At 41.1% G+C, this 19245-nt stretch overlaps 1 pseudogene; it reads right to left on the reverse strand.

Annotated features, from left to right (window-relative positions):
* Positions 1-1029: 1029 nt before the first annotated feature.
* On the reverse strand, positions 1030-1952 carry LOC140211393 (sin3 histone deacetylase corepressor complex component SDS3 pseudogene; annotated as a pseudogene).
* Positions 1953-19245: the final 17293 nt, after the last annotated feature.

The following is a 19245-nucleotide window of genomic DNA, read 5'->3' on the forward strand; positions in this document are numbered from 1 at the left end:
GGGTTCTGAGTTGGATGATCAGCCATGATCATACTGAATGGCGGTGCAGGCTCGAAGGGCTGAATGGCCTACTCCTGCACCTATTTTCTATGTTTCTATGTTTCTATGAAAGTGGTGAATCAAAAGAGGCACAATGTGGATTTCATTGTGAGAGACTAGGAAGAGATTACACCAATACTTGGAAGCCGTGCAGTACAGCAGATAGGGCAGATAAAAGTACAAGAAGAGAAAATCCTGAAGATGATTTTTGTGTATGTGGCTGTACACAACAATGCTATTAATAAAAATGCTGGAGACAGGAGCTAAGTTTTATGGTTCTTTACTGGCAGAATCCGAAATTGGCAGACCCGTACAGATCAATACGCGCCTAATAGTGCATGCACAATATGCGCCTAATAGCGCATGCAATGACGTATTACCAAAACATAAAGTAGTCCCTTATTATAATGTAGGCTATACAGTACACTCCTCCCCTTTTATTTTAATAGTGTATAAACTGTTTTCTTTACTGGGGCACTATGCTAAACAAATATGTTTACCCTTAACATACAAATGCCTACCATTTGTTCACTTAGTAACTTAATAATATCAAATTATAACAAAGTAACATAATAATATCAAATTATAACAAGCCTTCTTTTTTTCTTTCCTTTGGTCTAAGACCCATTTATAACTCAATTTCTGAGGGTTCTTCTCTAGATTGTCCGGCACTGAAGCAAATATATCTTCACTCTGGAATAAATTAAACAATCCACAAATTGGCAGGTTCCAGCCATAAAGCGTAGTCACTTCCATCTGGTAAAGATGATGAAAGCAAAGTGAAATCCGTGAAAAGGTGAGTGTTATTCTTAACAATATGTACAATCATCAAAACTGAGATGGCATTGAAAAGTGTCTTCAAGTAGTGTGTTCTTCAGTCTGTCAATAAACTTGTTTGTTTCAATACAGATTTCCATATAAAAGTCATGAAAAGTTGATCTCTGAGCATAGAGAGTTAAGAAGATGTGTGCCTCAAACTTGCTAAGAGTTTTAGGCAGCAGATCACCTCTGTATAATGAAGACTCCTCTGTGCAGCTGTGCTAGATATGTACACATCTTTGTGCTATCACTTGTCTTCCTTACCTTTATCTCATTTGTTCCAACTGAGCTAATTACAGAGCCAATCTTCATATTCTCTTTAGATTCCAAATAGATAGCCTGACCTCTCTTATCATAATATAACCTTCCATCTTCTATTCGTGCTTCATACCTTTGTGCTGGTGATTCAGCAGGAGTGCTGGGAAGATGCTCAGGAGAAGAGAGAGATGCTGGTTTTTTCGGAGATTTAAGCTTATTGAGAATTCACAGATCTTCCATTATCTGTTCTTCTGTTAGCAAGTAATTTAACTGCGCAGATGCAGGTTTTCGTCTTTTGTCTAGAATTGGAACAGGGTCATTAGGTCTCCTCCTTAGTTTCCTAGTCATTATTGGCTTTACCTCCGTAGAATCTCCTGTGAGTTCCATTGTTAGCCTCTCATTCTCAATCATCTTTTTCTTTTCTTCTAACTCAATCTTTTTATCTTCAAATTCCTTCATTGCTGCTTTCTTCTCTTTAATATAATTTCTTTCCACTTGTTCTGTCTCCAGTTGCAGAAAAAGCTCTGCATTTCGTATTCTTTCCTTGTATTGTTGATCTAGTTTCTTCATCCTTTTCTGATCCTCCTGCAAAGTGCCTCCTGTAACTGCTATAGCTGTCTTTTCAGAGATGTCAATTTCTCCTGGTACATCTGCTCTTTTACTTCCAGGTAGTCTTCATCATCCTGCTTATTGGCAATATCTGTCTCACTTGCATCCTCTGTATCTTCATCTGAGTCGCGGCCACGGATACTGCGTTCATCCTCATCGTCGATGCTGTCTAGCTCCTCCTCGTCGTTGTAATAATCAACAATGGGTGACAGGAGAGCTGCGGACATCTTCCCCGCCGAGCTGCCCTCCTTTGTTGACACATCTAGTGCCTTGCTGGTGTGCCAATCCAACTGGATTTTCCTGGGCCATTTCCCTCCCAGCAACTTTGGTCCTCCATTTTTCAGTACATAGAGGTTCAGCTACTGTGTTTTGTCTCCGTAGGTCACTGTCACTTTAATTTTGCCTTTGGGACGCACTTTCTGTCCTGTGTAAGTCTTTAGCAGTAGTTTAGTTCGTTTCAGAGGTATGTGAGAAAACAGTTGTTTGTAGTCATGTACAGAGATCACTGTTAAGGCTGAGCCTGTGTCCAACTCCATTTTCAGTCTCACGCCTGCCACTTGTGGAGTGATCCATATTATTCTTCGATCATCTGAATCTTTCACGCTGTGAAGTTGCAGACAAGACAATTCACTTTCATCTGAGTCTTTTTCATCAGAACTGCTTTCTTCCATCTTGTGTACATTGTTGTATTTTCCTTCCTGGGGTTTCTTGCTTCTCTGCATTTTGTCCTTTTTCTGCTGTTTACTAGCTTTGCATACTCTGCCAGTGTGGCCCTGTTTGCCACAGTTTCTGCATTCTTTGTCTTTAAACCAACAGTCATCAGGGTCATGTGACATGTTCCCACAATGGTAACATTTCTTTCCTTCATTTCTGTTCAGTGACATTTTATTTGTAGCATATTCCATAAATTTTCTTTGTATCTCTGAAGCACCCTGTGCTGATGTTCCTGTTGATATTGCAATGTTCAGTGTCTTCTCTAATGTAAGGTTTTTTTCACACAGGAGCTTCTTCTGTGTGGTTTCACAGTGCATGCCACACACTAACCTGTCCCTCAATGTGTCCGATAGACTAGCTCCAAATTGACAATGTTTTGATAATTTGCACAATTCAGCACAATTTTCTGATATGTTTTCATTTTTGCTCTGATTCCGTTTGTGAAATTTAAATCTTTCAGCAATAACCAATGGTTTGGGGTTTAAATGCTGTTGGAGAGTGTCTACTATTTGCTTGAATGTTTTGTCAGCTGGCTTTTCAGGGGTTAACAAACTCTGTAGCAGCCCATATGTTTCTGCTCCCATAATACTGAGTAAGATGCTGGCTTTCTTTTCATCATTCACTCCATTAGCTTCACAATATAACTCCACTCTCTCAATGTAAGTTGCCCAGTCTTCAATGCCACTATCAAACGCTGTAATGGTTCCATCATCACCATCTTTGTTATGTTAATTTATCCCCGTTTTCGCCTTGTTTTCTTTTTGACTTATGTGTCCTTTTTGCTAGCGCCACAAGTGCATTCCGTCTAGATGCGTGTGTCGCTCCTTTTTATCTCCTTTCTGGGACAGGCAGACCCACAGCCCCTGGGGGTCAGCACCAGCTGTGGTCCCGCCTGGACGTGCTGCGGCTCTGACTATGTCTCTTGGTCTTCCGACGTTCCCGACCCCGGCTGTGCTCCCGCTTCCTTTTGGACTCGCTGCCTCGCTCTGCCTCCTTCTTCCGCTCCTTGGCTCGTTCCTCATTCCAAAAACACCACAGATCATAGGAGTGGGTTTAGGGCAGGATCTGAAAGAAAAGTGCATCTACCCACGTATCTGTAGGAACCTGTTCCAAATTAAAATACAAAGGCTTCACAGCTGTATATTTCTTTTTATATTATCAAATGGAATATAATATCAGCTCATACAATATTGTACCATGTGACCACCTGCCCTTTATAGATATCAGTTTTCCTTTTTAATGTGAAAAGACAGAACTGGTTTTCCATTTCAGCAGTAACAATATACGAAAAAAAACTAAAGCAATCTGTAAGTAAGTTGTTTTTAAGCTAAAGATTGCCTTTCGGTAAGGGTAAGTGTCCATCTGCCTCCCACTGCAGGAAAGTGACACTTCCCGGTCAGGGACCAGGCTGTCCACCGACTTCACCTTCACCTGTGTATAGCGTCTCCAGCAGAGTTGCCACTGATATTTTCACATCCAAGACTGAAAGCTTCTTGATGGCATAATCAGCTCCAAAATGAGCAACTACCTTAATCTAAAATCCCACAAGTTCCTAGTTGGCATTATTCACAGAACACAGGATCATGCCAATGAGCCTGAAGTGTTGATGTATGAGTAGTGGAAAACTCACCATCAGCTCCATGCTACAAAGCCAAAATCCAGAAAACAGTCGGAATACTGGACTCTGTGCTGAAGGTCAATGCAGATTTTATCCCAGCTCAGCTTCTAGTTTTGGGTCTACTTCTTAATGATCCTTTGGACACATCCTTATAGAAGTCTACAGTTTTTCCAAACATTCCAATTTTTATCCCCGGTGTCATTAAACTCCAGGTGTAAGATCAATGGGGACCAGCCAAGGCTTGCTTTCAATGGGATTATCAACTCGTTGAAAATCAGTGGTGACCTGCAAATTCTTCTGCTTTCACCTTTGTGCCAATAAAATATCTGGGTAGGAATGCAATAAAGCCAAGCCTCATTAAATCTTTATTTTAAAAGTATGCATTCATGCATGAACAACAATATAAGTTCAATACAGCAAACAATCCATTAACATGCTGTAAAAGCAGCAGTTGTGTAACATTCAATAATAGTACTAAACCACAGGGCCAATTTCTAGGCAGGAGCCAGAAATCAATATCTTACCATCTTGTCTTCAATAGGTAGCTACTCATTATTCTGGAATCTGTTTCATGAGATGCAAAACAAAAACTGAAGGGAAGGAACAAGGGAAATATTTCTGATAAATTGGAAATCAAACACTCACCTATGGAGGAAAATGTTTAGTTACTGAAAGCTCTAAGATTTAGTGCCGAGTCCTGCCTGATCAGGAGTTGAACTTATATTAGGTTTTGTTGGGATAGCGTAGGAGGCTGAAACACAGGTGAGTGTGGGAGTGGCATAGGGAATTAAGAACAACTGGAAGCCGAACAGACTGAATGGGGCATTCTGAAAAGTGTCCACCTAATCTGTGTTTGGGTTCTGCGATGTAAAAGGACTTCATAAGCACCAAATCCAGTACAGCTAAGCTGAAAAATATATATGTGATTTCCAGCGAGTAGAAAAATCACAGACAGCATGCTTATTTTCCCCCATAATATGCTAACTGTATTACAAAAGTTTGTCTGTAGGGTGTGTTGTTTATTTATTTGGAACACGACAGTGAAACAAACCTCAACATGACTATGTTGTGTTTAAACCACACCATATAGTTCAGATTCTATAATCACATCAATCTAGCACGATCTACTGAAAATAACTGAAGTTTTACCTCATTAGCTGCTCAATCTATTATCTGCATAGAGAAGAACAAAATGTACAAAGGATTTACCAAGTCTGAAGTGAGATTAATGTAACACCTGTGTAATGTTTGTCTTATCTCATGCAACTGGTCGCTGCACTGTTTATGAGAAAAATCAAATTACGTTGTGTTACACTAGGTGCTAGTAGGCTATCAGAAGCTCTAGGTATCAGATGGAGGTAGTATAGAGAAAACACACACTTCTAGAAGTAAGTTTGATTATAAAAAAAAGCAATATATTCAAAATATTTACATGAGTAAACAGAACTCAGAATTCCAACATTCTGTTTTAGGTACAAATCTCAGATATCAGACAAAAACCAAATTCCTTCTTAGTTAGAATCAGTGACCTTTATTACTCCAATTTCTCTAACTAATTACATCTAGTGTTATTCCCTATTTAAATGTTTACAGATTAGCCTTTCCTTTTTATTTATCCCTTGTTAGCTAGGAAAATAATTGAATTCCTATTTTTAAGTATTATGGTTAATTTCAGTTTCAGTTCAGGTCAGAATGTCCACAAATTAATATATATATATTTCTTAACTCTTCACAACAAATTCTCCAACATTACAACTTTTAAAGAAAGTAAATCTCATTCACTCACTTATCAAACTCTTCGCAAAAATATTCAGTTCTTCCAGAAACTCAAATTCAGATCCTTTGAATAAGAAATAAACTTAGACATCCAACCATATTAAATCCTCTACCTCTAGAAATATTTAGTTCTTGCACTGGTTCTTTGATCTGGGTTGCTCGCCATTTTGCTTCTTGATGACATAGTGGATCATCCACAGAAAGTCGAATCACAATATTTAAACAAAAAAAACCCTTGGTATGATTTAACTGAACTAGTTCCCGGTTATGTGGTAGAGATCTTGGATATCTCTCTGCTGATATCATCTCGCTATAGCAAATGCTTGTTTAGATTGGATTATGAGGACACGCAGTCCTCTTTTATTGTCATTTAGTAATGCATGTATTAAGAAATGATACAATGTTCCTCCAGTGTGATATCACAGAAACACAAGACAGACCAAGACTGAAAAACTAATAAAAACCACATAATTATAACATAGTTACAACAATGCAAGCAATACCGTAATTTGATAGAAGAACAGACCATGGGCACTGTAAAAAAAGTCTCAAAGTCTCTCGAAAGTCCCAACATCTCATGCAGACAGTAGGAGGAAGAAAACTCTCCCTGCCATGAGCTTCCAGTGCCGCAAACTTGCCGATGCAGCATACTGGAAGCACCTGACCGCAGTCCGACTCTCAGTCTGTCCGAAAACTTCGAGCCTCTGACCAGCCCTCCGACACCGAGCACCGAGCACTATCTCTGCCGAGCGCTTCGACCCCAGCCCTGGCCGCCAGCAACAGGCAAAGCCGAGGATTTGAGGCCTTCCCTCCAGAGATTCTCAATCGCACAGTAGCAGCAGCAGTGAACCTGGCATTTCAGAAGTTTCTCCAAATGTTCCTCTGTGCTTCTCACCTCCATCTCCATCAAATCAGGATTGTGCATGGCTCTATTTAACAAATACGATATCATTTCACCAGAGAGGCCGCGCACGCTGCGTTGCGCTGCCATCTTCTCCTCACTCCTCACTTGTTACAGCTCTAACTTCAATAAATCTTTTATTGATATTGTCTCTCCTCTCGGGGTTTCACCCTGAGGATTTCCAGTGAGTAGGATAAATATACTAACTACTAATTCCACCTTTTAACAGTTTTTATCTTTAGTTATCTTTCTATAGTTTGCTGCATTTCTGTCGTTTGTCCCTGCCTCGTCAGCCACGCCTCGTTCTCACATAGCTTTTTTTCAAATTTTCTCTTTTTTTAAATTCATTAAGCCTCCTTTTCATCTTTCCACAGGTAGAGCATTCTATCATCACATCTTTGGGTTTAATTAACCTGGGGTTACATTAAGCTATTTTAAAATTCCATTCACAACACGCTGGAGGAACTCAGCAGGTCGGGCAGCATCAGTGGAAATGATCAGTCAATGTTTCGGGCCAGAACCCTGACCCCAACATCTGCAGAGTATTTTGTGTTTAAAATTCCATTGTTTGATTCTTCAACTTGTCAAGTTTCCATAAGATGTGCATTTAACTCTGGTAAACACAGACATTCCTGGTAAAGAATTGTAAATTATTTTTCAACAGAATTACGGCAATGACTTAAATATCATACATCAGTATAAAATCCTATCTCAGTGAGATATAATGCTGATTATTGGACAGTTCCTCCAGTCAGAAACAAGCAACCCAAGTTGGAGGGAATGTGCAACACATGGTTTGATCAAATAGAGAACATTGAATACTTTTATAAAATTAATCAGTTTCTAGGATTCCGGTGAGCCACTTGAGTTTACCTGCTACCAATTATGATGTTAGCCGAGTCCATTGAAACCATTGATTAAATTTCTACTTTGCAATGATTCCTAGGTTACCATTATTCTCAGTGGTGAATCTTTAGGAAATGCAGGCAATCTTTAGTTCCTTATTTCAATGGTTCAGTGGTTTCATTTAATATCAGAGAATGTGTGCAGTTCACAACCTGAAATTCTTACTCTTTGCAGACACTCATGGCACTGAAGAAAATCCCAAGGAATGAATGACAGAAAAAAATGTTGGGACCCCAAAGCCCCCCACCCCCTTTCACGCACAAGCAGCAGCAAAGCATCAACTGTCCCCCTCCCCTCCACTTATTCCAGCAGGAAGCATCAGAACCCATCACCCATCACCCACCAAGCAAGCAATAGCAAAGCCCCCAAAGGGAGACCCTGATCTGCTGTCCACCAAAATCTATTGTTCACCCAACAATTCAACATGCCACAGGCTCTCCCTCTCTCTCACTAGAGACGTGTTGCCCCTTCCACAGCAAGAGGAAGACCAACAGATCACTGATTCAATGTTATAATTTGAAGCGATGCTTATTCGTGGTTCCCGAAGTCGAGGATTGGCAGACTCTCTCTCCCCAACGAGAGAGAGAGAGATCATCTGAGTGAACAACAGTTTAAAATGCCCAAAATAGTTTTTGTCTGAATTGATATCAGTAGAAGAATGGGTTGCTCACAACACTCTTGAGTTTGTGATAGAGGTTGGGGTAACCTAAGGTTTGATTTCAGTAAGTGAGCATACTATCTAGATGGATGAAGTGACTTAAAAGCTTTAGAACTGCCACAGGTTGAAGATGAGGAAGAACTAAACCAGCTTACATATATTCAATGGATGACAGCTATGTTGTGGTTTTTTTTCCAGATAAGAGTAACATGAGGAGTTTAAGAAATATAATGAGACTGAATTTAAAAAAACATTTTGTAGACATGCAAAATAATTTCTCCAAGGAGCTGAGAAGGAACTAGGTCAGAAGAAGGGCTTCTTATTAAACTTATAATGTTTGACCAAATATTCTGTCTATATTTTTCCGTGCAATAAGGTTAATCAATACTTCATTGTATTGGGACTAGGTGTTGGAAGACCAGATAAACCCAAAATAAACTCACAAAAGGCAAACACAGAGAGATGCCGTTAAAACACAGAAGGAGCAAGCAAAACGATGATGGAGAAAGGACTGTTCAGAAAGCTACAGAGGCCAAGGTGTACCTTTAGCATGATTGGAGTACTTTCAAAGTATTAAGGAGAATAAATTTTAGTTTGCAGCGAGCATTTGAAGGCATTGGTGCTTGAAATTGGACCTCGCACATAAAGTTGATCTAACATTTTTATTGTGGTTAGGTGCAACTCTTGCTATTCCCAAGAGCAACTGCTTGCAGAGATCACAGCTTCCATATCACTGCCCTAGAGATCAGAGTAAAGGGTATTAGAGCCTTACTGTACTCTTGCCAGTGGTAGCCCCACAACTGCACAAATTGTTATTGTGGAGAGAAAGGAAACTGCCGGGCAGGATTGGCCATGTGCTTCGATCGTATCTGACCGCTCTTCTCATCGTCACACACACATATCCGTTCCCATATCCCAGGCGGCTTTAAACCTCTGTGAGGAATGGGATTATGTTGCAGACAGGGATCAGGGGCAACTTGGTAGCAAAGTGGTTAGCACAATGCTTAACAGTACCAGCGACCTGGGTTCATTCCCGCCGCTGTCTGTAAGGGGTTTGTACGTTCTCCCCGTGACCGTATGGGTTTCCTCCCACAATCCAAAGACGTACCCGTTGGCAGGTTAATTGTCCATTGCAGATCGTCCCGTGATTAGGTTAGGATTAAGTCGGGGGATTGCTGGTCAGTGCGGCTCGAAGGGCTGGCAGGGCCTATTCTGCACTGTATCTCAATAAACAAATAAATAAATGCAGTTATTTCTCCAATGAAAGGCTGTGGCAGGCACTCAGATAGAAACTGATACGTAGCAAATGCAAGACAGTGATCAATCAGGCACGCATAATGATGGAGCAAACCATCATTCCAACAGAGGCTTTATAAATCGCATATGGTTGCTCACTTGGTGCAGGGTTTACTTGTTCAATAGTGAGTGAAAACGTAGTGCTTGGTTGCACATTTTTGACATTAATGGTGACATTATGTCCACCATTAATGAAGAAATGAGTGAAGTGCACATTGAACATTCATAGTGTGCACAAATAACACTTGGAAATGACTTCCACGTCGAGGTGAATTGCATCTGGAATTGCCCAGCGTTATTTTCCAATGTGTGGAACTTCGATGAGGAGTAAGCATGATTTCTGCAAAATAAGGGTGGTGACATTTTTATCCTGCATTACATGCATTATAAAAATGGGACTGAGTGTTGTTTCAGTTCCAAAGTGGTATCCATAAATTCATGCTATGAGCTTTGAGAGAGTGTGGTATTACTACTGTATGTGTGTGAAGGAAACCTAACACATTAATCACCATGACAAAACCTGGCAGTTTGGTGCCCATTGCTTTTGCTAGTACAAGTCTGGCCAAGCATGTGTTCAATAGAAAGGAAAACCATACCCCACCACTTTTTAAAGAAATCGCTAGCTTTTAGCAAACACTTGGTGTTTCCGACAGCTTTTGTTTTACAATGTCTGCATGGATCAACGTGCCTGTTTTAGACTGTATGCCCTGATCAAGGCTTCCCAACAAATAAATTGCTCCCAGACAGAGGATAATTAGGAATTTCCATTGGAACACAGCATAAGTTAGAGATTGAGGCAGAGAGCATATGAGAACTGTTAGCAGAGAGATGAAGCAGTTGTGAGAAAAAAAATTTCAGCAGAAATCCAGCCGAAAATTGGTTCTCCCACCTACATTGAAGGATGTCCATGACAAAATCTGAAATCACAACTACAACTACAACCTCAAAGCACCGCAAAGATTGCAATGCCAGTGGTTGTCAAGTGATGATGCTATTTAAGTCTGTGCATTGAGCTCCTTCCAGGCTGAAGCTGAAGACTTTTGCACCATTTCATGGGCTGCTGTCACAGTTGCAGAAGGGAGATCACTGAGACTCTCTTTTCAGAAAGCTGACAGCATTTCATTCTCTCTTCCTAAATGGTGTGGACCTGCAGCTGTAGAATCCATACTTGCCTGCCAACGGAGTGTGACTGCTTTGTAGGTGCCATATGTCACTGCCGAGACGTGCTGCAGCCAAGGGAATCCCCCTTCCACAGTGTCCAAGCAGGCTGGTGGGCGACGAAAAGCAGTACATTACCCAAAACGATCTGGGTATCCTGCCTTCTATCTGCATTAGTCCACAGTGCCTTTCATGTTTGAGTCACCACGGTCAACTTAAAAAAGAGTGCATGTTGACCTCAAGAGGCTATCTCATGAAAGAGAAGAGGAAAAGATGCTGCCTGACCTCCTGTCATTCCCAAGTGTTTTCTGCTTTCACTTTCAATAGCTATCCATTTTCAGGATATTTATAATCCTTGATGCACAAGGAAACTGGCAGAAAATGACAGAATGTGAAAGAATACAGTATCAGAGTGTTTTGTTTGTTACCACTGTCCAGATGTAGCTGGAGCAGCAACCCTGATACCGAACAAATACTGTGTGACGTTAGGATCCATTAGACAGATACTTGTTTTGCAACTTTACCATCATCAGAACATTGAACAAATAAGAGCAAGGGCAGGAGGAGAAAGAAGCTGAAAGGAATAGGCAACCTGGTCAGACATATTTTAACTTGGTTACTCATGAACAACTCATTCGACTGTGATACCAAATTATCATCACTTGAGCTCCCTATACACCAAATATGGCTTACACTTTATTTTCCCTTAATTTACTGATCATTTCCGTAATAGATTGGATTCTTTGCATAAGTAAGCATTTCAATCTAAATTTTAAATTCAAACTGTGCTGGTTTAGCAGAAGTAACTATTAGCTCTTTTCAGTTCACTGAGTATCTACATTCAGCATGTCATTGCCTATCCTGATACTCCCAAGCACCATTCAGAATCAGAATCAGGGTTAATATCACCGGCATATCCCCTAAAATTTGTTTTTTTTTGCAGCAGCAGCAGCACCATGCAATGCATAATAACAAAAAAATCTTTCCTGATGGTAGCAATGAGAAGAGGGCATGTCTCGGTTGATGGGGGTCCTTAATGATGGATGCTGTCTTTTTGAGGCATTGTTCTTTGAAGGTATCCTGGATGCTATGGAGGCTTGTACCCATGATGGAGCTGATTGAGTTCACAACTTTCCGCAGCTTCTTTCCATCCTGTGCAGTATCTTCCTCCAACCCCGCCTAACCCACCCCCATTACCAGACGGTAATGCAGCCACTTAGAATGCCCGCCACGGTACATCTGTAGCGATTTGAGAGTGTCTTTGGTGACATTCTATGTAAACGCAGCGTGGTTCAGTGAAAGATGCTGGCTTTCAGTAGAAGTTAGCTTTGGAAGGCAACCTTAGGTCTGGAAGGCCTGCTGCAAAGAGCACTACGTTAGCCTGGGTCTGGCTTACCTGTTGGACAGCTTACATCAAGAGAGCTGGCAAAGAGACAGTGATGGAACAGGTAAGCTGCCGTCCGGAGAGAGGCAGCTGATCATTTGCTAAACTTGCAAGACTAAACAAAGATTCAATTGCCTGCAAAAATGTACTGCAAACTCTGAATAAACACCTCCTGTACAGAATAAAGTGGCCACTGAATGTGAGTTTATCGTCTTTAGTTACTATAGCTTATCCACTTCAAGCTTTGACATCCTGTGCATTCAGAGATGCTCTTCTGCACGTCACTGCTGCAACATGTGGTTATCTGAGTTACTGTCGTATTCCTGTCAACTTGAACTAGTCTGGCCATTCTCCCCCAGCCTCTCTCATTAACAAAAAGCTTTCACCCAGAGAATTACTGATCACTGCCTATTTTCTGTTTCTTTTTGAAGCATTCACTGTAAACTTTCAAGACTGTTGTGTGTGAAAATCCCAGGAGGTTAGCCACTTCTGAAATACTCAAATCACCACATCTGGCACCAACAAACATTCCTCGGTCAAAGTCAATTAGATCTCATTTCTTCTTCATTCTGATGCTTGGTCTGAACAACGACTGAACCTCTTGACCATGTCTGCATGCCTTTATGCATTGAACTGCTAACATAGAAACATAGAAACATGGAAAATAGGTGCAGGAGTAGGCCATTCAGTCCTTCAAGCCTGCACCACCATTCAGTATGATCGTGGCTGATCATCCAACTCAGAACCCTGTACCTGCCTTCTCTCCATACCCCCTGATCCCTTTAGCCACAAGGGCCATATCTAACTCCCTCTTAAATATAGCCAATGAACTGGCCTCAACTGTTTCCTGTGACAGAGAATTCCACAGATTCACCACTCTCTGTGTGAAGAAGTTTCTCCTCATCTCTGTCCTAAAAGGCTTCCCCTTTATCCTTAAACTGTGACCCCTCATTCTGGACTACCCCAACACTGGGAACAATCTTTCTGCGTCTAGCCTGTCCAATCCTTTTAGAATTTTATACGTGATTGGTTGACTAGATATTTGAATTAATGATCAGGTGTACAGGTATACCAAATAAAGTGGCCACTGAGTAAATATGGATACTTTCTGGCAAGCTTAGGAATGCACAAAGCACTGTACAGTGTATAACTACCAGCCTTCTTTCGATCTTATCTCTAAATGCCATGCAATGTCAGCATCTGAGTCTTTAGGTGCCAATATGAGATTGAGTGATTGTCTTTCTTCATCATCACTGTCTTCTTGTTTTCACTCTGCTTGAGATTGTCTGATGATGCTGCAGGCTGCTTATCAGAAAACTGCTGGTGTATTTCCCAGCCATTAATGACGAAGGATGGCAAACTGGGAGTAAAGCTTCAGCAAAATTCTGGTAAGTCATCCAAAGTATCTGGTGCCACACAAATACAATGTGACCCCCAAACGTTGTACTATAAGGTAACATCATTTTTTGAGGTAGCATAAAAGTTTATCACTGAATACTGCTGTGAAATATGTTAATAGAGTTACTTTCTGAATACTTAGGCAGCATCATAGTATTGTCAGCCAAGTTAAGAAGTAACATTTTGGCCTCTGAGTCAGCCAGTTATCCAGAGAATCAAATACATAACACTCTGAGCACTGAGAAAGTTTTGTATCTTCAGAACTGCCGACTTTCAGACTGGAATTTAAGCCGAGAGCTTCAAAATGTGAGTGTAATGCTCTCTGAAGAAGACCGTATGAGCTCCTCCTGCTTCCCAGATACAAATGTATTTCTCAACCAACACTGCCAAAAGTAGATTAACTAGTTAATTGGAACCTGTGGGATCTATCTGTGCAAATTTGCTGCTGTAATCTCTACCTCGCCACGCAAGCAGCACAACCAAGCTCTTCATTTCTGGTGAAAGAAATTGTAACACTTCAGAAAGAGTCCCGAATAGACTACTATTCAATATCCTGCAGAGAGCGAGTGTGACATTATCTTTATAAGTGGGTGATGAAAAGGGCCAGGCTCTGTTTTAACCCTCTGCTTGTCTGTGGCAAGGCAAGAAGAATGAGTGACACACATCCATAGAACTCTATCTCTAGTGCAGCAAGAAAAAAGAAGAGAACTAGGCAAAAGGAAAATATGTCGGCTTAGTATAGTCAGTGTACTAACTAAGACCCCAAGACAAAATGTGCTTCATCAAAATTGGGTCATGTTTATTGATTTACCATGACTTCTAAGCATACTTCATTATTTTCATCAAGATTATCAGTTCAAAGTGAATTCTTCTGAATAAAATATTTAAACATCATTTTGACAGAGATGAAATTCAACCGATTTCATTGTGAGATTATTGAATGTGCCACTGAGTGCCCAGTGTGCCCATAATCCCAAGGGCAGGATTTTCTGATTGCAAAAGGAGCCTTGGAACCACTATGATTGCTGCTGGGGTGTAGCTTCTTCCAAACTGTCCACATTCAGCATGTATCGACTGATTCATCGGCTCGGTTGAATAAGTAGGGAAGGTCTCATATGCTTAGCTGATCTGTGAAACTCAACAACAAAATTCAGTGATTTAAAATGGTTCAATATGTTAAATATTTTTGACTAATATGCACTTGAGCTTAAAATGATAACAATGGAAACATTCTCATATTGATCAGTTTATATTACAGATTTACAATCAGTTGAATTAGCATTCATCTGTAAAACTAAATGGATGTATATTTAGTACCTGATCAGAGTCTATTCCAGCACCTTCTTTTGTTAAAATAGGATTGTAATACTTGCTTTAGATTTTAAACTAAAATTTGCTTTTCCGAAGGAAAGTAATGATGTTGTTACATTTCAGAAAATAGTACATCAAGGCAGCTAGCTATTTTCTTTTGCTGTGCTTGAAATGGATAAATTCCCCAGTGAATCTGTGCTTTAGTTCAATATACCAAGAAATAGCTCCAGTTGATCTCCACCAAGGTGTAGTTTGAACATGTCTGTCAAGCTAAAATAGACGCCTTTTGGTTGATGCGGGCCAAACATTCTGACATTTTGAAAAGTGAAAAATGCCAAATGCAACCTTCCTCAGGCACCTTTGCCCTTGTCAATAGATCCACCTGCCCTGTGGGCACTTCTCCACCACACATCTGCAAACAAGATTGAAAATACAAACAATGCTGTGTAAGTTTCATACTTAGCGTTTCCACTCCCTTTATCCTGGTAACTTGCATCACAAATTTAACGTCATGCAACATAATGGAATAACACACAGAGGAAGTTCAGGTACTCAAGTGTTAAGCCAGTGCCAACAGGGAGCCTTTGTCTGAAGCTAGACTGACAATTTATATTTTATATATTAAATTTTACCATGTATATTTAAGGAGATAGACTGAACATTTTGTCTTTGTAGAAATTATGCAAAGAAGACTAACAGTCAATGATTTCTGACAGGTTGTTATTATGAATCCCTAGATAATCCATTGGAGTGTAGAATTCCTTAATAAATACATAATTCCCTGAGGCAGGTTTGATTGGCTAAATTATACACGTATGTTGCTATACTGAAAAGAAGAACATTATGCAAATGAGTGTAAATCTTGACTCAAACATGTCTTGCATTTGCTATCTTCTGGATATTTGAAGAAAGTTCTGGCAGCTATCATAATTGCCAATGGCTCATATTGTACTTGACAGAACAGACAGAAGACACAAAGCTTTAGTTTTCGCCCTGGGAAGCAGATTAAACAATTGTGTTTTTATTTAGCAATTTGTAGCCCTGTTCCTAATCGCTGCCTGCCTGATTAAGTGAAGCAGTTGGGATTTGGGGAGCAGCTGGTGTGTAAACAAACAGATGAGAAGGATTTGCACTGATGTTTCACCAAAAGCAGATGGTAGAAGAGAACAGTTTCTAGAAGCATAACAAATGCAGCAAACACTCTGCAATAATAATGCTGATTGGTGAGGACAACCTAATGTGGATATAAAAATACCATTCAGGTGTGAACTGACTGGGTATCTCACAGGAGAAGGTCCAATTAGAATTTTAATAGAATCTGGAGGTGTTGCAAGGCTGTGATTTTATCCTTCTAAACACATATTTCTGTTGCTTTTCATGTTTGTTCAACTGCTATCTGCACTATTTGTTTTTCTATTTACCTCACTCTGATTATAGAAATGTGGGCAGAGAGTTTACTTTCCATTCCAGCAGAACATGAATCAGACACATTTTTTGACGAAGGATTAATTTAATCTGAAAATTATGTTAATGTGTTGAAATTAACAATGAAAGACTTATGGAGTTAAAAGAATGCCAACTGACACAACTAGGAATTAGAAAAATCCACTGATTGACCCCAGTTGGAACTAAATTTCATTAAATAATACAATATTTATCTCTGAGGGTCAAAAGTAAATCGCTAGGATATTTATAGGGTCCTGTCAATCATTTTGCTTTTGCGCCTGAGTCCCAAAAATGAAGCTCTAAAATCAAAGCTGCTATTTCTGAACAGTACTTCAGGTGTGGCATTGGCAGAGGTGACACCTTTCAAATGAGATGCTAACCAAGCAAATAGCCAAATGTTTACGTCAGCATATATCCGAATGTCAGCATAATACTGTGCTCCCCTCTCTCACGTTGCATGCCTCTCACTGTATAAGAATAAGATATTTTCATGTGATTTGTGAAACTGTTTCCAATTGGCATTCTTTTAACTCTATAAAGCTTACATAGCTGATTTCAACACAATAACATAATTTACAGATTTCTCTTTCAGGAGGATATAAAAGGTCCCATGGTAATATTTCAATGGTAAATGGTCTCCTTTCCAGAGGCCTAACCAATCAGCATAACTGTAAAACAGGTACGTTAGTTTGCAGCAGACACAGAATGCTGGAGGAACTCAGCAGGTCAGGCAGCATCTGTGGAAATTAATAAACAGTCAATGCTTTGGGCCAAGATCCTTCATCAGGAATGAGAAAGAAGGGGGAAGAAGCCAGAATAAGAAGAAAGAGGGAGGAGGGGCAGGAATACAAGCTAGAATGTGATACATGAAACCAGGTTGGTGGGGGCGGAGGGGGGGTGGTGGAGTGAAATAGGAAACTAAAAGGTGATAGGTGGAAAAGGGAAAAGGCTGGAGAAGGAATCTGATAGGAGTGGAGAGTTTGTTTTTTGTTTTAGCTTACTGCTTGTACATTGATTGTTTCTCTTCTCCTCCATTACAAATCCTCGAAAGTACCTAAATGGCCACAAAGGCCTTTTGTGTAGCCAAGAGTACTGAAAAGTTCAAGTCTTCCCTTTCCTTCCACACACTCAATGATCCCGGAACAGCTTCTTCCCCGCTGCCATCTGATTTCTGGATGTGTAGGTTTTCGCAAAAACAAACAAGGGAGGCATTTTATGTTTAATGAAACTCGTAACACATTTTATTGAACTTCAAAACCTAAACACAAAATTGCGCTGAAAAACCTTTACGTAATGACGTCATCACGTCAGACCAGCCTCTTAAAGTGAAACTCCAACTCAGTGTTGGTGGTTGTGAATTATGTACATTTTTCCCAAATACATTACCCTACACAGAACCCCCCCCCCCCCCCGCCTAATTCACTAAAACCAGCATTGTGAGACTGTCTGGAGCTCGGACAAGCCACCTATCTCTTGTCCTATGTTCCATGGGTGGAGGAACAGTAGGTGCTTCTGGTTCATCCAGAGGTGCATTGACATGTTCGTGGTCATGTTGTGATGCCAGGGGCATGGTTAGTGGAATCTTGGTGGGCCAGTTTAAGGCGATCTACCAAACTACATACCGGTTTACATCTCTTATCTATGATAAAAGTCTTTTCTCCCCACTCCAAAAAGCGGAACAGGCCATTGTAAGGAGGTTTAAAGAAGTGTTGGTGTGCATCATGGTGGACAAAACAAACAAGGCGGAACATAGGTCAACAGGAACCCAAAAGTGCGGTCCGCCATGATGAGAGGTAGGAACAGGTGCAAAGGAATTGAATTTACTGAGGAGGTTGGAGTGCTGTTGAGCGGCCGGCCAGGCAGTCGGGGAGCCAGGAGTGAAATCACTGACACTCTTAATGGCTGCCTGTACACCAACTCAGTCGTGAATGACTGCAAGTCCTCCTTTGGAACAGTTCTGAGCCACAGCAGGACCCGTGGGAGATGACCATGCTCACACTCATCGGTCAGGGAAGCCCTCAGAGCAGCCTTTCAGGAGTGTTGAAACCATTCGCAGAGGCCACTGAACTGTAGGTGATACGCCATGGTGTGATGTAGCCTAATACCAAGGTTCTGAGCCATCACAGCCCAGCGGCTGGAAATGAATTGGGGACCACGGTCAGAGGAATTATCAGATGGGGATCCGAACCGAGCAACCCAGGTGCTGATGAATGCCTGAACCACGTGTGCAGCCATTGTTGATGCGGGATGAATGACCTCGGGTCACCTGGTGGTACGATCCTCCATGATAAGGAGATGCGTGGGAGGGGTTGAAGAGGACCAATAAGGCCATCACTCAGGGACCTCAAAAGGTGCCAGTGGTGCCTGAGCATGATGGTTAATTTTTGCCCGCCAGCTCTTCACTCCGTGTGATTGGAGGTTACACTCTAATCACATGCATCTTTTCTGAGGCCGTGCAAACAGTTTCTCTGAGGTCTTCCGGCTTGGATGTGTGAGGCCGCGTATGGAGTCAAAATCAGTCCATCTTCAGTTTACGGGTGCAATGGGGCAAGGGTGACCAGTTGAGACATCGCACAAGATCAGCTGTTGGAAAGTCTGTGCTGCATTATTCACTCCAAACATCATGCGCAGAAACTCAAAAAGGCCAAACAGGGCTATCGCAGTTGTTTTGGGAATGTCCTCTGAGCACACAGACACTTGATGGTAGCCCCTAACTGAATCAACTTTGGAAAAAATTAACTTTCCAGGTAAACGTGCCGAAAAATCCTGGATGTGTGCAACCGGGTAATGATCAGGGGATTCTGGCCTCATTAAGGCGTCAGTAATCGCCGCGTGGGTGGTAACTACCATCGGACTTAGGGACAAAGTGAAGGGGTGTACCCCAGGGGCTATTCGACAGGCACACAATTCCGAGTCGTTCCAAACTCAGCCTTCGTGGTTGCCAGCTTTTCTGG

Source organism: Mobula birostris, chromosome 17 (genome assembly GCF_030028105.1).
Source record: "Mobula birostris isolate sMobBir1 chromosome 17, sMobBir1.hap1, whole genome shotgun sequence".
Taxonomy (NCBI): domain Eukaryota; kingdom Metazoa; phylum Chordata; class Chondrichthyes; order Myliobatiformes; family Myliobatidae; genus Mobula; species Mobula birostris.